Source organism: Myxocyprinus asiaticus, chromosome 17 (genome assembly GCF_019703515.2).
Source record: "Myxocyprinus asiaticus isolate MX2 ecotype Aquarium Trade chromosome 17, UBuf_Myxa_2, whole genome shotgun sequence".
Taxonomy (NCBI): Eukaryota; Metazoa; Chordata; class Actinopteri; order Cypriniformes; family Catostomidae; genus Myxocyprinus; species Myxocyprinus asiaticus.
Window position 1 is genome coordinate 6,594,190 of NC_059360.1, and position 15,576 is coordinate 6,609,765.

Consider the following 15,576-nt stretch of genomic DNA (forward strand, 5'->3'; position numbering starts at 1 on the left):
CATACATAAAATAATGATCATGTGACAATAGCTTCCTACCCAATGCAGTTTACATTTAGAGTTCAAGGAAATCCACTTAATTTTTTTTTCTTTTTTTTTTTAAAGTTCAATAAATGCATGACATTTCCAAAGTCAATGAGTAATCGTGATCTCAGTATTGACCAAAATAATTGAGCAGCCCTATTGTGATATCTCACCTGTCTCTGTGACAGCTCTAAACTATGTAAACAGCAAACAAAAATGTGTCCGCGGACTGCGTTCTCTGGCGCTTTCGACCTGTCAGTCATTTTGCACATTCTCATGGTATTGTAGTTACAGCAACATATTGAGGCTTAATGCCATTTTTATGCCATGTTGTTCATTACATTTGTCAGTGCAGGGCGCTATTTTGTGCTGTTGTTTTTAACAACTGTAAAAACCGCACCATGTCAATCTCAAAACTCATTTTTGTATATTTGGACTGTGGGGTTTTGGAAAGAAGGGCATGGATAATTCAATGGCTCAGTCTCATGAAAGTAGAATGGCCAAAATCGCTAACAGCACCTTTAATTAGAGGCTCTAAACAAATAACTATTCACCTAGTTTGATTTAAAAAAAAAAAAAAAAAAAACTCTATAATAACCGAAACACACCAATTTCACTCCATGTGTTTCAGATTAACCCAAACAGTTTTTAAAAAGGTTTGTGAGTAATGGTTGGTTTAAGGATAAATGATTAGAGTTGGCTTTTAATAATTGTTAAATGTTTCTTTGCTTTGTTAATCTATGAGGCATTGTTATGTGTTTCGGAAAAGATAAGCAAGTTGTGGTAATGATAATTTCATTCTCAATTTACAGTTAAATACCATTTAAAAATTGGATCATTCCTTGCTTCCTCAAGCACCTAAATAATTATTTCTGCACATTGTTGGGTGTTAATGTAAATATGAAAGCATTTTGTCTACCTGATTTTCCCTGTTTCAACATGTTACTCAACCTAGATCACTTGCATAGCCTTTTAAAATGTGATACACTCAAGTAAAGTTTTAGCACACAAACTTTAACTGTACAGTAGTTTATTAAGACAACTGATGGTACAAATACACAACACATCCATTTTAAGAACAATTAAAAAATAAGAGCAGTTATTTATTTAATTATAGTCAAACTTAGCATGTTTGCTAGTAGAGAAGATAATGACTTTTGATAAATAGGTTAAATGTATAGCAATATCTTTTTTTCCATAAAAATATAGATCACTGATTAAATTTTCACAGAAACAGAGGTTCTTTTTTTCACAGGGTTTAGTGAGGAATTTTTTTTCTAACATTAGAAAAGCTAATGACAAAAATTTGCTCTAATTTGGACTTGTAAAGGAGGAGGCGAGAAGCAGCTTTCCTTGTTTAGGTAAGGATTTATTTTCTGCGTCTGTAGCACAATTACAGTCTCACAGTCTTTGCGTTATCCACTAAGTTAATCTCCAATTGCACACCGCTACACAAAATAAACTCTCATCATTTGTAATAATAACACTCTTTGTTTCATTCCCGTCTGTGGTGCCCAGGCTCTCTCTCTTCTATTTGCGGTGTGTCTCTATTTATGCCGCTCTCCCCGTGCTCACTGAAATTAGAGACAGGTGTTAGACATAATTTAGCTCAGGTGTAAGCGTCCTTACCGCTTTCTCTCTCTCCGGAGAGATGCTTGACCACGCCCCCGCTGCCACAGGACTCTAATTAGTTAATGGTTTAAAAACTTACTTTCAAACTTCTTGTAAATATGGAAAATAACATGTTTAAGTAAAAGTCATATATTCTGACTGACAAGAGCACATTTAACTTGCGTTGTAGTCATTTGAAGGTCAAAGCCAAAGGTGTGCTGCTTCATTCCAAAAAAATCCATCTTTATTTAAAAATCCTGATGGAAGAAGAAAGAGAACATCACTGATGGACCTCATTTAATTTTCCAGCAGATTCAATTTATGATTTTATTTATTTTAGAAACATTTAGGATGACATTCATTAGTTTTAAATTTTTTGTGATGGTTGCAGAGATGTGTAAATTATAATTTTAAGGTAAAATTTTGCATAGCTTATTTAAAAAGTATGTAAAATTAACTTTTTTAGGTCTGACTAAAAATGGGTAAGACAGACAACATGACTGTTTAATATAATTTTTATTAAATTAAATTATAAAGAAATTACTGTTACATATAAACAATACAAAAACAACAATGTATGCTGTACCGAAGACCAACATAGTAAATAAAAATGATTATTTGAGGTTCCAAACATCACTATCTGGATAATAGAATGGAAAAAAAACATGGTGACCATCAAGCCATTTCTCTGTATTGCGACACTTTTTGGCTGCCTTTTCAAAACACAACATTTTAAGGTAATACTTATTAAGGTAAATACTATGATGCATCAGCAAGTTCAAACAAAACCTAGATACATGTCACCTCACTTTTTCACAAAAAAAAAAAAAAACTAAAAAAAGAAAAAAAATGTTTTTGTAGTTGTGTCTATATAACCTGTTTCAGAAACTTTGCTTTCTCATTACTGCAACAAATGCAAAATTTGTTTGACAATGGATTTAATGGTCATTTTTGACAACTGTGTTTTTACATACCTCTGTAAGATGAATCAATAATTATTGCTCACTTGTAATTGGTGTCCCTATTATTAGGGTTTTTGAGTTAGGGCACCTTATTACTGCAATTAATTGTATTATTACCGTGACTTTTGTATAATCATGTCGGTATTGAGAAACTATTCTCTTTTTGAGTATTTCAACTTAAAATTGTCTTTTTAGTTCCAATATGAATGCATTTTAATATTAAAATGAATGACTGTTCAGATAAGGGTAAAACATCAGTGACAATGAATGACTGGGCTGCCCCTGTGTCACGTAACATCTGAATTCCTAATTGATCTTCAGGTTTACAGAAAATGAAATTAATCCTTTAAGCAAGAATGGACTATAACTTGAATCAAAGTCCTCACAAGGTAAAGCATTCTCAATCACAGAACTCACAAACCCAACACATTTAAGTGGCTGTTGCTACTGTTTGCACTGCAGTGCAAGACAATTAGCAATGACATATTGTGACTGTAGAAACATTCGCTTACCTCTTTAGGTTGAGGGGGGCTAGATTTCGTTGGGAAAGTTGAGATTGAGCAGACGGGACAACTGGCATTCTCTGTGATCGGGCAGATGTGAACACGTTTTTGTGCGTTAGCACAAACTCTTCTACGAACAACGCTGTTCATTTAGGTAAACCACAACTCGCTCTGTTAAACAGCCTTTAAATTCCTCCAACATTCTCTCAACGAAGTAAATCATTCACAGCACAGCACTTATCAAAAAGAATGCCCTTTTCCCTGGCAAACTCAACAAAGGTCTGATTGGGTAACTTTTTATGATTCCTGAATCATTGTCTGTACGCTTCAGGAACGAGCTTGTGTGCATGGAGGATAGCAGTTTTAACCATGTCATACTGTAAACACTCTTCTAAGGAAAGTGTAGAACAGACCTCCTGAGCCTTGCCAACCAACTTACATTGAAGCAGAAGGGACCATACATCTTTCGGCCAATGGAGAGAGGATGCAATGCGCTGAAGTATGTGTCCATCTCCGTTTCCCTGAACTGAGGCACTAAAGCGATTATGCCTACTAACATCAAAGGTGGCGGATGGTGGCTCAACCACCGGAGCAACAGTAGAGAACAGCGGGGCTTGGCTGTGCAGCAGAACTGGCAACTTTCATCGAATTTGTTGAAGTGGCATTCGAAAACGGTATGGTTTATCAAAATTCTGTGAATAACTTTTTGTCGTGAGTGCCTCTAGATGATGCAGGCCAATTTTCGTGCAAATCAGACAAACGGCCTAGGATGAGTTCGAAAAGTATGTTTTTCAGAAAATTCAAAATGTCTGAATTTTCATGACGGAAAATTATAGGGTCTCAAAAAAAAAAGAAGAGACCAACACTAAAACAGCCTGTAATGGATCCAGTGTGAAGCACTTTCAAGTATGATGCTGAATTTGTAATGAATCGTCACCCATTTATTTCATATTATATTTGTACCTCAATGTGGCATTTTCAAGTTTCATATGCTTTTCAGAAATAAATAGACATATCAGTGCCCTATTTCTATTTCTAAGGGGCAGAATATACACTGATGAGCAAAAACATTATGACCACTCACAGTAGAAGCGAATAACGTTGATTTTCTCCTTACAAGGCCATATGTCAAGGTCTGGGTAGTTTAGATGGTAAGCAAACAATCAGTTCTCGTAGTCAACGTGTTGAATGTAGGAGAAATGGGCAGGAGTAAAGACATGAGTGACTTTGACAAGGGCCAAATTGTTATGGCCAGATGACTGGGTCTGAGCATCTCTGAAACTTTAAGGCTTGTGAGGTGCTCCCGGTCAGCAGTGGTGTGTACCTACCAACAGTGGTCCAATGAGGAACAAACCACAAACTGGCAACAGGGTGTTGGGCGCCCAAGGCTCATCGATGTGCGAGAGCAACGAAGGCTATCTGTCTGGTCCAAACAGACAGAAGGTCTACTGTGGCACAAGTCACAGAAAACTTTGGTTACGGGAGGAATGTGTGACAACACACAGTGCATCGCACCCTGCTGTGTATGGGCTGCATAGCCGCAGATCGGTCAGAGTGCCCATGATGTCCCCTGTCCACCATCGAAAGCACCTACAAAGGGCAAGTGAGCATCAGAACTGGACCTTGGAGCAGTGGAAGAAGGTCGCCTGGTCCAACGAGTCCTGTTTTCTTTTACATCACATGGACGGCCGTGTATGTGTGTGCCCTTTACCTGGGGATGTGATGGTACCAAGATGCACTGTGGGAAGACAACAAGCCGGTGGAGGGAGTGTGATGCTCTGGGCAATGTTCTGCTAGGAAACCCTGAGTCTGGAAATTCATGTAGACGTCAGTTTGACACATGCCACCTACTTAAACATCGTTGAAGATCAGATACACCCCTTCAAGGCAATGGTATTCCCTGATGGCAGTGGCCTCTTTCAGCAGGATAATGCGCCCTGCCACACTGCACACATTGTTCTGGAATGGATGGAGGAACATGATGAAGAGTTCAAGGTATTGCCCTGGCCTCCAAATTCCCCAGATCTCAATCCGATTGACCATCTGTGGGATGTTCTGGACAAACAATTCTGTTCCACGGTGGCTCCACCTCACAACTTGCAGGATTTGAAGAATCTGCTGCTAAAGCCTTGGTGGGTCGGTGCTGTTTTGGTGGCACGAGGAGGACCAAAAGCACATGGATATTATTCACACGGGGTTCACACGCAGCTTCATCAGGGTGTTTCCTGGAAACAACCTACAAAAGAGAGGCAGGGATTGTTTTGTGGCCCCTGACCCCAGAGCCTATTATAGATTGTCATAAATTATTTTTGGCCATTTTATGTGGTGGGGGGTTTAGGATTTGGGCCTGTGTTTTGCAGAAGCTTTTCTATAAGGGCCACCCAGTGCTTGATACATCAGTGTGAGAGAGATATGAATTCACTAAAACAAAATGAGGCACAGACAATATTTTACATTTCTACAGCCATCCATTGCTTAAAGACAGAAGAATGTCTCTCATTTTACACCTAAGATGAAATGCAGGGTCACATACATAAGTTCTTTTAAATTGCATTTTAAATCTAATATGTTTTAAATTCAATATATTTCAATATTTTTAATATGATTAAAGTCCTTTCTTAACACATTCCTATGCTGTGTCCAAAATCGCTCATTTGTTCACTCATTCACTATTTCCTATTTAAAGGATGTCAGTAAGTGCACTATATCAGCAAGGAGTAAATGAAATGAATGGGTGAATTTGACAATAATACTTGTTATTCTTATAAAATGGTATATATAGTGTGGTGAGGTTGGCAAGAGACAGACACAATGAGTGTGGCTTCAGACCTTGAAGAGGCATTTTTTTTGAATAAAATATAGTGAGGAAAGCTGCAAATTGCACCTCTCTCTCTCTCTCTCTCTCTCTCTCTCTCTCTGTCGGTTGCTTACTCACTGTCTCTCTCCTTCTTGCATTCTCCCCCAATTTATCAGTTCTCTCCGCAATGGATTATGGGCAACATAGCGTCAACAAGTGTACATCTGCCATACACATGAAATCAGAGTACAGTGTTGGTAAGAATGAGTAAACGTATGTAGGGAACAAGTTGTTCACTCAGAATTTGTACACTACTTCAAAATGGCAGACACTCGAAATATTGCACTATATAGTAGATAAGGGGTGATTTCAGACACAGGCCTGGTCTTATAAGTGCAACAGTGTCTGCCCACTTTTTCAGCCATCTTGGTTCCGGAAATAATTTCTTCCATTATTTCATAAAATCCTCCATAAAAAGAGTTCTAAGCCATTAACCAAACTTTAATTTGAAGCAAAAAAATATTTGAAAATGGACAAAAAGACAAGGGTACAAGAAGTGTATTTAGTGTCTTTTTTAAAAGGGCATTAATACAAAACCATGATGCATTGCGAATGAGGTAATCAAATGTAAAACTATGGAAAAATATAAAACAATTACATTTAAGTTGTTGATTATAAGTATAAAAACAAGATATACAAATTGTATTGCATACTATTCTGATATTTGCAAATAGATAAGTAGTTTAAGAATGTTTGAAAGTAATTTGGGCAGTAGCTGCAGAGTTTGTTTGGTGCGCTTTGTATGCCATGATTCTCTGACTGGTGAAGCTTTTCTCTTCAGGATCATGGGGAGTGTAGGTCTTCACCAGGAATTCTGCTATTAAACAGAATTTTTTAAAAATGAAGTTGTAAAAACCTGGACTTATGGCTTCAACAGTAGCATAAACCATCGATAAACAACCTTGCCGCGCATGGTAGCTCTGTCTTTAAAGGCTTGTTTCAAAAACATTGTCCATGCTATTTAGGCTACTGTTGTAGGTAACTCAGTTTTTCATTCTTGCCAATAGTTAAAGGGTTAGTTCACTCAAAAATGATAATCCTCTCATGATTTACATACCTTTAAGCCATCCCAGATCTTCAGCAGAACCGGAGGGAAGATTTTTATAAGAACATTTCAGCTCAGTTTGTCCATACAATGCAATGAATGGGTGCCATCAGTCTGCTGGTTATTTGATGGCCCAAAAGGCATATTTACGCAGAACAAAAGTAATCCACAGGACTTAAGTCGATCAATTAATGTCTTCTGAAGCAAATCGATAGGTTTGTGTAAAAAATAAATCGATAAACAAAAAATCGCTTCCTGCCAGCATCACACTGCATTACGCGAGAGTTAGGTAATTTCAAACAACAATCCAGCGCAGGGCGGAAGCAACGATTTAAAGTTAAAAACATTTTAATTATCGATTTGTTTCTTACACCAATCTATTGGTTTGCTTCAGAAGACATTAACTGATTGACTTTAGTCATGTGGATTTCTTTTATGCTGCCTAAATATGACTTTTGGACTGTCAAATAGCCAGCTGCCTGATGGCACCCATTCACCTGCAATGTCAAGTCAAGTGGCTTTTATTGTCATTTCAACCATATACAGCTTGTACAGTACACAGTGAAATGAAACAATGTTCCTCCAGGACCATGGTGCTACATAAAAACAACATGAAACAACATAAAACAAACTCATTTTTGGGTGAACTAACCCTTAAATTTAGTAATTTAATTCATAAATAGATTTTAAAAATGTAAAACCATTAGGATATGTCAAGAGGCTTCTGAGGGTGAACTTGACATTTCACATTTCACAAAGCTTCCTCAAAGTTGGGTTCTGTCTGTGTTTCAGGAAGGAAGTAGTCCTCCACAATTGACTGCAAACTTTCATACAGGTCTGGCTTCATTCTGTTGAATGTCCACTTTTCACTATCCAATCAATTCCCAATGGATAAATATCCTGTTGAATATCCTGTTTCATTTGGAAACACATCACATTACTGAAGTAAAATAAGTTACAAATGCCGTTTCATGTTGAATCTCAACCAAAATAGAATTGCACTTAAAAGAAGTGGAAGAGGAAAGACAGCTTTTAAAGATAATGTGCTAAACACAGTAACAAATATTCAGTGTGAACTTACAGTTTTTTTGTTCTTATTCTGGTAAATGTTCCCAGGCTCTACATGGAAGGATTGTGTCATCTTCTAGACTGCATCAAGCAACGTCTCAGCAACGTTAAAGAAATATGGCTCTACTGAAGCTGCACAGACAGTGAGCAGAAACTCAGAGATATCATCAGGTAAGCAAGGGACAGTGTTTTCTTTCCCTGCTTGAGTCTGTCCCTGTCTCAATGTGCAGACTATCCACCCTAAACAGTATATGAGATAAGAATTAGTATGTCTCAAATGGTAGTATGTTTAGAAAAAGGGTTCTAAAGTAGCCAGGATGGTCTACTATTTCCGGCAGATGTGCGAAGTGTGGACCTTTGCATGCTTTTTTGGCTAATATTTCCTACAATCCCTTGCTCGACAGAAGCAATTGTTCTGTCTTTCTGAATTGGTTATAACATTCAATATATGATAGATAAACTTTTTATTTTTATTTTTATTTTTTTTTACTTCATTTGATTATGATTCATACGATCACATTGTATATTTATTTCATTTTTTTTTTTTATGGTGTGAATATAAAATTACAGTATATAAATTATAATTGTATTTTTTTTCCCATGTAGTTTGGATTGACTTTTAGCATTGTGTACTTCTAGAAAATAAAGTGTTGTTTAAACATTTTTCACACTCACTAGTTTATTTAACTTGTTATCTAGCAATAGCTATCAGTTTATATACATGCATAACAGGAGATTTATGTATTTTTTTTTCTAAAAGTTATGGACATTTCATAACTAACATTGTATTTATTCAAAATACATTTCACACTTTTTTTTCTTCCTAATCAAATTACAGCTTGATTGAAAATGATGCCAAATAAAAATATGCTGCTCAAAAGGGATATTTACCTTGATGTTTCTTTGTTTTCTTCAAACATCACTTGTCTCGTATTTCATCTCAAGCATGCTTTGTACTGACACTTTTGTCCAAAAAAAAAATCTTCATTAGATGCAAAATTGTTTGGTGTGGTGAAAATTATGCCACAACTTTAGGATGGTTGTAATTTAAATAAATATTGAAACGCTTTAATTCATTCTTTGTTTAGATTGTCATAGTTTTAAAAATTAGGCGAATTTTGTATTTTTATAATGGATATTCATAGTTTTATATTGAAAGTCAGAGTCTGGGGCAAGGGTAAAACAAAATCTATTCATAAAAAAAAATATTGAAAAGCATTTAAAAAGTTCCAAAAACAAATGATGAAGACATGGTAAAAAGTTTCTTAAGTCACTTCTAAAAAAAAGTTAAAATCTGTTCATTTTAAATAATATGAACATGAAATAAGTTGAAAAAACACCCATGTGCATTTTAAATAAATAATAATTTAATAAAATCATAAAGAGTAATGTAGATGAAAGTAATTAGAATAAATCTTATTGACTGTTCTAATCATCTGTATCAATGAGCCATCAGTACACACTTGTCATACATGCCCCAGAAAAAAAACAGGATGTTCAATATTGCTCGCAGTTATTTGCTTTGACTATTTGCTTGCAGATTATTAGATGGTTTATATATATATATATCTCACGCACACACACACACACAGGTGGCCAAAAGTTTGGAATAATGTTCCAGCACCATCACTATCTGAAAAAACGTCATTTTTTATCAAATCTAGACACGCCCCATTTCCAGCAGCCATCACTCCAACACCTTATCCTTCAGTAATCATGCTAAATTGCTAATTTGGTACTAGAAAATCACTTGCCATTATATCAAACAGTTGAAAGCTATTTGGTTCGTTAAATGAAGCTTAACATTGTCTTTGTGTTTGTTTTTGAGTTGCCACAGTATGCAATAGACTCAATATTAAGTCAAAAATTGCACACACAAAAAAAAAAAGAAACAGATTTCTCTAGAAACTCGTCAGTCAATCATTGTTTTGAGGAATGAAGGCTATACAATATTTGAAATTGCCAAAAAACTGAAGATTTCATACAAAGGTATACACTACAGTCTTCAAAGACAAATGACAACTGTCTCTAACAAGGACAGAAAGAGAAATGGAAGGCCAGATGTACAACTAAACAAGAGGATAAGTACATCAGAGTCTCTAGTTTGAGAAATAGACACCTCACATTTCTTCAGCTGACAGCTTCATTGAATTCTACCCGCTCAACACCAGTTTCATGTACAGTAAAGAGAAGACTCAGTGGTGCAGGCCTTATGGGAAGAATTGCAAAGAAAAAGCCACTTTTGAAACAGAAAAACAAAAAGGTTAGAGTGGGCAAAGAAACAGACATTGGACAACAGATAATTGGAAAAGAGTGTTATGGATCTTAACCCCATTGAGCTTTTGTGGGATCAGCTAGACTGTAAGGTGCATGAGAAGTGACAAGACAGCCTCATCTATGGCAAGTGCTACAGGAAGCAAGGGGTGAAATGTCACCAGAGTATCTGGACAAACTGTCAGCTAGAATGCCAAGGATCTGCAAAGCAGTCATTGCTGCATGTAGAGGATTTTTTGATGAGAACTCTTTGAAGAAGTTAATGTTCTGATTTTTTTTTTTTTTTTTTTTTTTTAATTGTAATAGTAATTTTTCACGTTATTAATGTCCTGACTATACATTGTGATCAGTTGAATGCCACTTTGGTGAATATTAAAGTACCAATTTCTTTCCATAAGAGCAAAATCTGTACATTATTCCAAAATTTGGCCACCAGTGTGTGTGTGTGTGTGTGTGTGTGTGTGTGTATGTATGTATGTATGTATGTATGTATATATATATATACATACACACATACATACATACATACATACATACATATACGTATGTACTGTTGTACATGAAACTGGTGTTGAGCTGGTAGAATTCAATGAAGCTGTCAGCTGAGGACATTTGAGGAATCTGTTTCTCAAACTAGAGACTCTGATGTACTTGTGCTCTTGTTTAGTTGTATCTGTTTAGTTACATCTCTTTCTGTACTTGTTAGAGCCAGCTGTCCTTTGTCCCAATTCAAAAACAAATGCAAAGACAATGTTAAGCTTCATTTAACGAACCAAATAGCTTTCAGCTGTGTTCGGCAAGTGATTTTCTAGTACCAAATTAGCAATTTAGCATGATTACTCAAGAATAAGGTGTTGGAGTGATGGCTGCTGGAAATGGGGCCTGTCTAAATTTGATCAAAAATGACTTTTTTCAAATTGTGATGGTGCTGTTTTTTACATCAGTAATGTCCTGACTATACTTTGTGGTCAGTTGAATGCCACTTTGGTGAATTAAAGTACCAATTTCTTTCTGAAACAGCAAAATCTGTACATTATTCCAAACTTTTGGCCACCAGTGTGTATATAAAATATATATATATATATATATATATATATATATATATATATATATATATACTGCGTGCCCAATTATTAGGCAAGTGAGTATTCTAATCTTATCATTATTTCCATGCACATTTTCCAACTCAAACCATATAAACTTGAATGCTAATTGGATTCAATCATTTTCAGGTGGTATGTATTTGTGTAATGAGGGAGGGTGTGGGGAAAGTGACTAACACCTTATATCAAGGTGTGCATAATTATTAGGCAGCTTCATTAGCTCGTGTAAAATGGGCCAAAAAAGAGATTTAACTGACACTGAAAAGTCAAATATTGTAAAATGCCTTTCAGACGGATGCAAAACTCTTGAAATAGCCAAACTATTGAGGCGTGACAACCGGACAATCAAATGTTTTGTTGCGAATAGTCAACTGGGGCGCAAAAAACGCATGGAGAAGAAAAGGCGCAAATTAACTGCAAAATACTTGAGAAGAATTAAACGTGAAGCTACCAGGAACCAATTATCCTCCAATGCTACCATATTCCAGAACTGCAACCTATCTGGAGTGTCCAGAAGTACAAGGTGTCAAGTGCTTAGAGACATGGCCAAGGTCAAGAAGGCTGAAACACGACCACCACTGAATATATTCACAAGTTGAAGCGTCAAGATTGGGCAAAGAAATACATGAAGACAGATTTTTCAAAGGTTTTATGGACAGATGAAATGAGAGTGACTCTTGATGGACCAGATGGATGGGCCCATGGCTGGATCACTAATGGACACAGGGCACCACTTCGAGTCAGGAGCCAGTAAGGTGGAGGAGGGGTACTGGTATGGGCTGCTATTATTAAGGATGAGGTAGTTGGACCTTTTCGAGTTGAAGATGGACTGAAGCTCAACTCTCAAACCTACTGCCAGTTTCTGGAAAGTACTTTCTTCAAGCAGTGGTACAGGAAGACGTCCTCAGCATTCAAGAAGGCCATGATCTTTATGCAGGACAATGCTCCATCACATGCATCCAAGTAATCCACTGCTTGGCTAGCCAGCAAGGGTCTCAAAGATGCCAAAATAATGACTTGGCCCCCTTCCTCACCTGACTTAAATCATACTGAGAACTTGTGGGCCCTTCTCAAATGTGAGATTTACAGTGAGGGAAGACAATACACCTCTTTGAACAGCATTTGGGAGGCTGTGGTTGCTGCTTCAGCGAAAGTTGATCGTGAACAGATCAAGAAACTGACAGACTCCATGGATGGAAGGCTCATGGCAGTTATTGAAAAGAAGGGTGGCTGTATTGGTCATTGGATATTTTTGAAAGGCCAGCATTTTTATTTAATTGTCATTTTTTGTTACTTATTTGTCGCACCTACTCTAAAAATTATTTTTGTAATTTAGTTGCCTAATAATTGGGCACACTTATATACTCCCCTGAGAAAGACAAAACTCACTTTTTCTTTGTTAAACATTCAGGTTTGAGGTTCAATAACATTTTGGATTGACTGAGAGCATTGTGTTTATTCAACAATAAAATTAATCCTGAGGAATACAATTTGCCTAATAACTGGGCACGCAGTGTGTGTGTGTGTGTGTGTGTGTGTGTGTGTGTGTGTATGTTGTGTCTCTTATCAAGGCAAGCGGTAAGTTATGATGTGTGTTAAATTTGTTTCTCCTGGTGCAGCGAAGGCCGTGTCTGTCAGCTGACAGTGCTCTGCTGTGGGACCACTGTTTCAGACATCATTCAGCTGCAGCGACAGTGAATCCTCAGCATAGACCTCATCGTTCAGCTCTTTACTCCACTCCTAGTGCTCAACAACTCCACATACAATGACAAGGTATCACTCTCACCTACCTTCTGCTTTAAAACAGCCCCCCAGAATAGTACAGCAAATTGCAGAATATAATGAAGTCAGTAGTGTTATCTACTGTAAACATTATTTGACAATTGGCATCTTTATCCTTCAACAGCAGACTAAAACCATGTAATAGCAGGATGGATACTAACTATGGTACAGAGCCAGTTAGTAAGACAACACAGGTTCTGTTTAGGACACAGAGCTAATATTATCTTGCCACTAAATCCCCAAATCTTGGATTTTTACCTAAATCTAGTTGAAACTCAAATTCAAACATCTAAAGGATTTTTATTCTTGTGTTGAAATAACAGTAATTATGATTGCAGTGGTGCAAGGAGGATGTCCAGCCCCTTCCCCCATATGTTTGCATATGCAATCATGTGCTGACTTATGTTATGTTCTTGTTCTTGGCAGATACCTTTAACAAATACTTTAATGGGTAGTTAGAGGGCAGTTCACCCAAAAATTTAATTTCCGTCATTATTCATCCTCAAGTCTGCATGAATTTGCCTCTTCCATAGAATGCCAAAGGAGATGTTAGGAAGTATGTCTCAGTCACCATTCACTGTCACTGCATCTTACTTTACATACAATTAAAGTGAATGGTGACTTAAAATAACATTCTCCCTAACATCTTTTAAGTTCAGTGGAAGAAAGGAAGTCATACAGGTTTGCAACAACACGAAGGTGAGTAAGTGATGACAGAATTGTAATTTTTGAGTGAACTATCACTTTAAGAGTACAAGTCAATACTCAACAGTTACATTAGAAATGTCAGTTTAGTGTTGACAAAATTAATTATTTTTTTTAATTAAATCTTGAGAACCTTGCTTTATATAGTATGTATATTAAAGATCGAACCCATGACCTTTGAAACTATATAAACCAGTGCTTTTACACACTGAGCCACTTAGTTGACATGTCAGGGTGATGGCAAAGAGACATCGCAAGGTTAGAGTCAGCACACAAGTGTGGATTATCTTTTGAACTTTAGTTGCTGCTGTCTCAATACTGCTCAGTTATCCTCAGGACATGATGTTTATGATGCATAAACATTTTTCTTTTAAATCTGACAATGCTTTTAGAAGATATATCACGTTTTAATTAAATTCAATGTGGCAGAGGAACAGTATGGCTGACATGAGAAACATTGGTATTGTTGAAATCTGTATGACCTAAGGAATCCACAGGCATCAACCCCATGATTTTAGGACATACAGATCCAAAGTTACGGCCAGAAATAGCCATTTTTTTACATATTTTTACCAATAGATGGCGCTGTCTCCAAATTTTGCATGTACCCTCATATCATGGTCCTGATGAAGCATACCAAGTTTTGTATTGAAAGGACAAACCATTGCCGATATACAGCCTCACATCCAGTTTTACATCGACGTCATTAACTTTGCACTGCCATAACTTTTAAACAAAGATGACAATTTTGATTATTTTGAGCCATTGTTTGGACAAATCGGACAAAGTTTGAAGGATGTGAAACTTTTAAACTGTAAACATCATTATCCAAGATGGCAGCTACTGTAATGGGTGGAGTTATAATGTATGGGGGTTCATTTGAAACATTAAGAGGAGAGACAAAAAATAATTTTGTTTCTAGGACAAACAGTTCAAAAGATACACTATATTGCCAAAAGTATTCGCTCATCTGCCTTTAGACACATATGAACTTAAGTGACATCCCATTCTTAATCCATGGTGTTTAATATGACGTCGGCCCACCCTTTGCAGCTATAACAGCTTCAACTCTTCTAGGAAGGCTTTCCACAAGGTTTAGGAGTGTGTTTATGGGAATTTTTGACCATTCTTCAAGAAGCGCATTTGTGAGGCCAGACACTGATGTTGGATGAGAAGACCTGGCTCACAGTCTTCGCTCTAATTCATCCCAAAGGTGCTCTATCGGGTTGAGGTCAGGACTCTGTGCAGTCCAGTCAAGTTCTTCCACATCAAACTCGCTCATCCATGTCTTTATGGACCTTGCTTTGTGCACTGGTGCGCAGTCATGTTGGAACAGGAAGGGGCCATCCCCAAACTGTTCCCACAAAGTTGGGAGCATGGAATTGTCCAAAATCTCTTGGTATGCTGAAGCATTCAGAGTTCCTTTCACTAGAACTAAGGGGCCAAGCCCAGCTCCTGAAAAACAACCCCACACCATAATTCCCCCTCCACCAAACTTCACAGTTGGCACAATGCAGTCCGTTCTCCTGGCAACCGCCAAACCCAGACTGCTCTAGAGTCCAGTGGCGGCGTGCTTTACACCACTGCATCCGACGCTTTGCATTGCACTTGGTGATGTATGGCTTGGATGCAGCTGCTCGGC

At 37.1% G+C, this 15,576-nt stretch overlaps 1 pseudogene; it reads left to right on the plus strand.

The window, feature by feature from the left end:
• The window catches only part of LOC127454698 (centrosomal protein kizuna-like), a 50,719-nt pseudogene that overhangs the window by 20,432 nt on the left and 14,711 nt on the right, over window positions 1-15,576 (plus strand).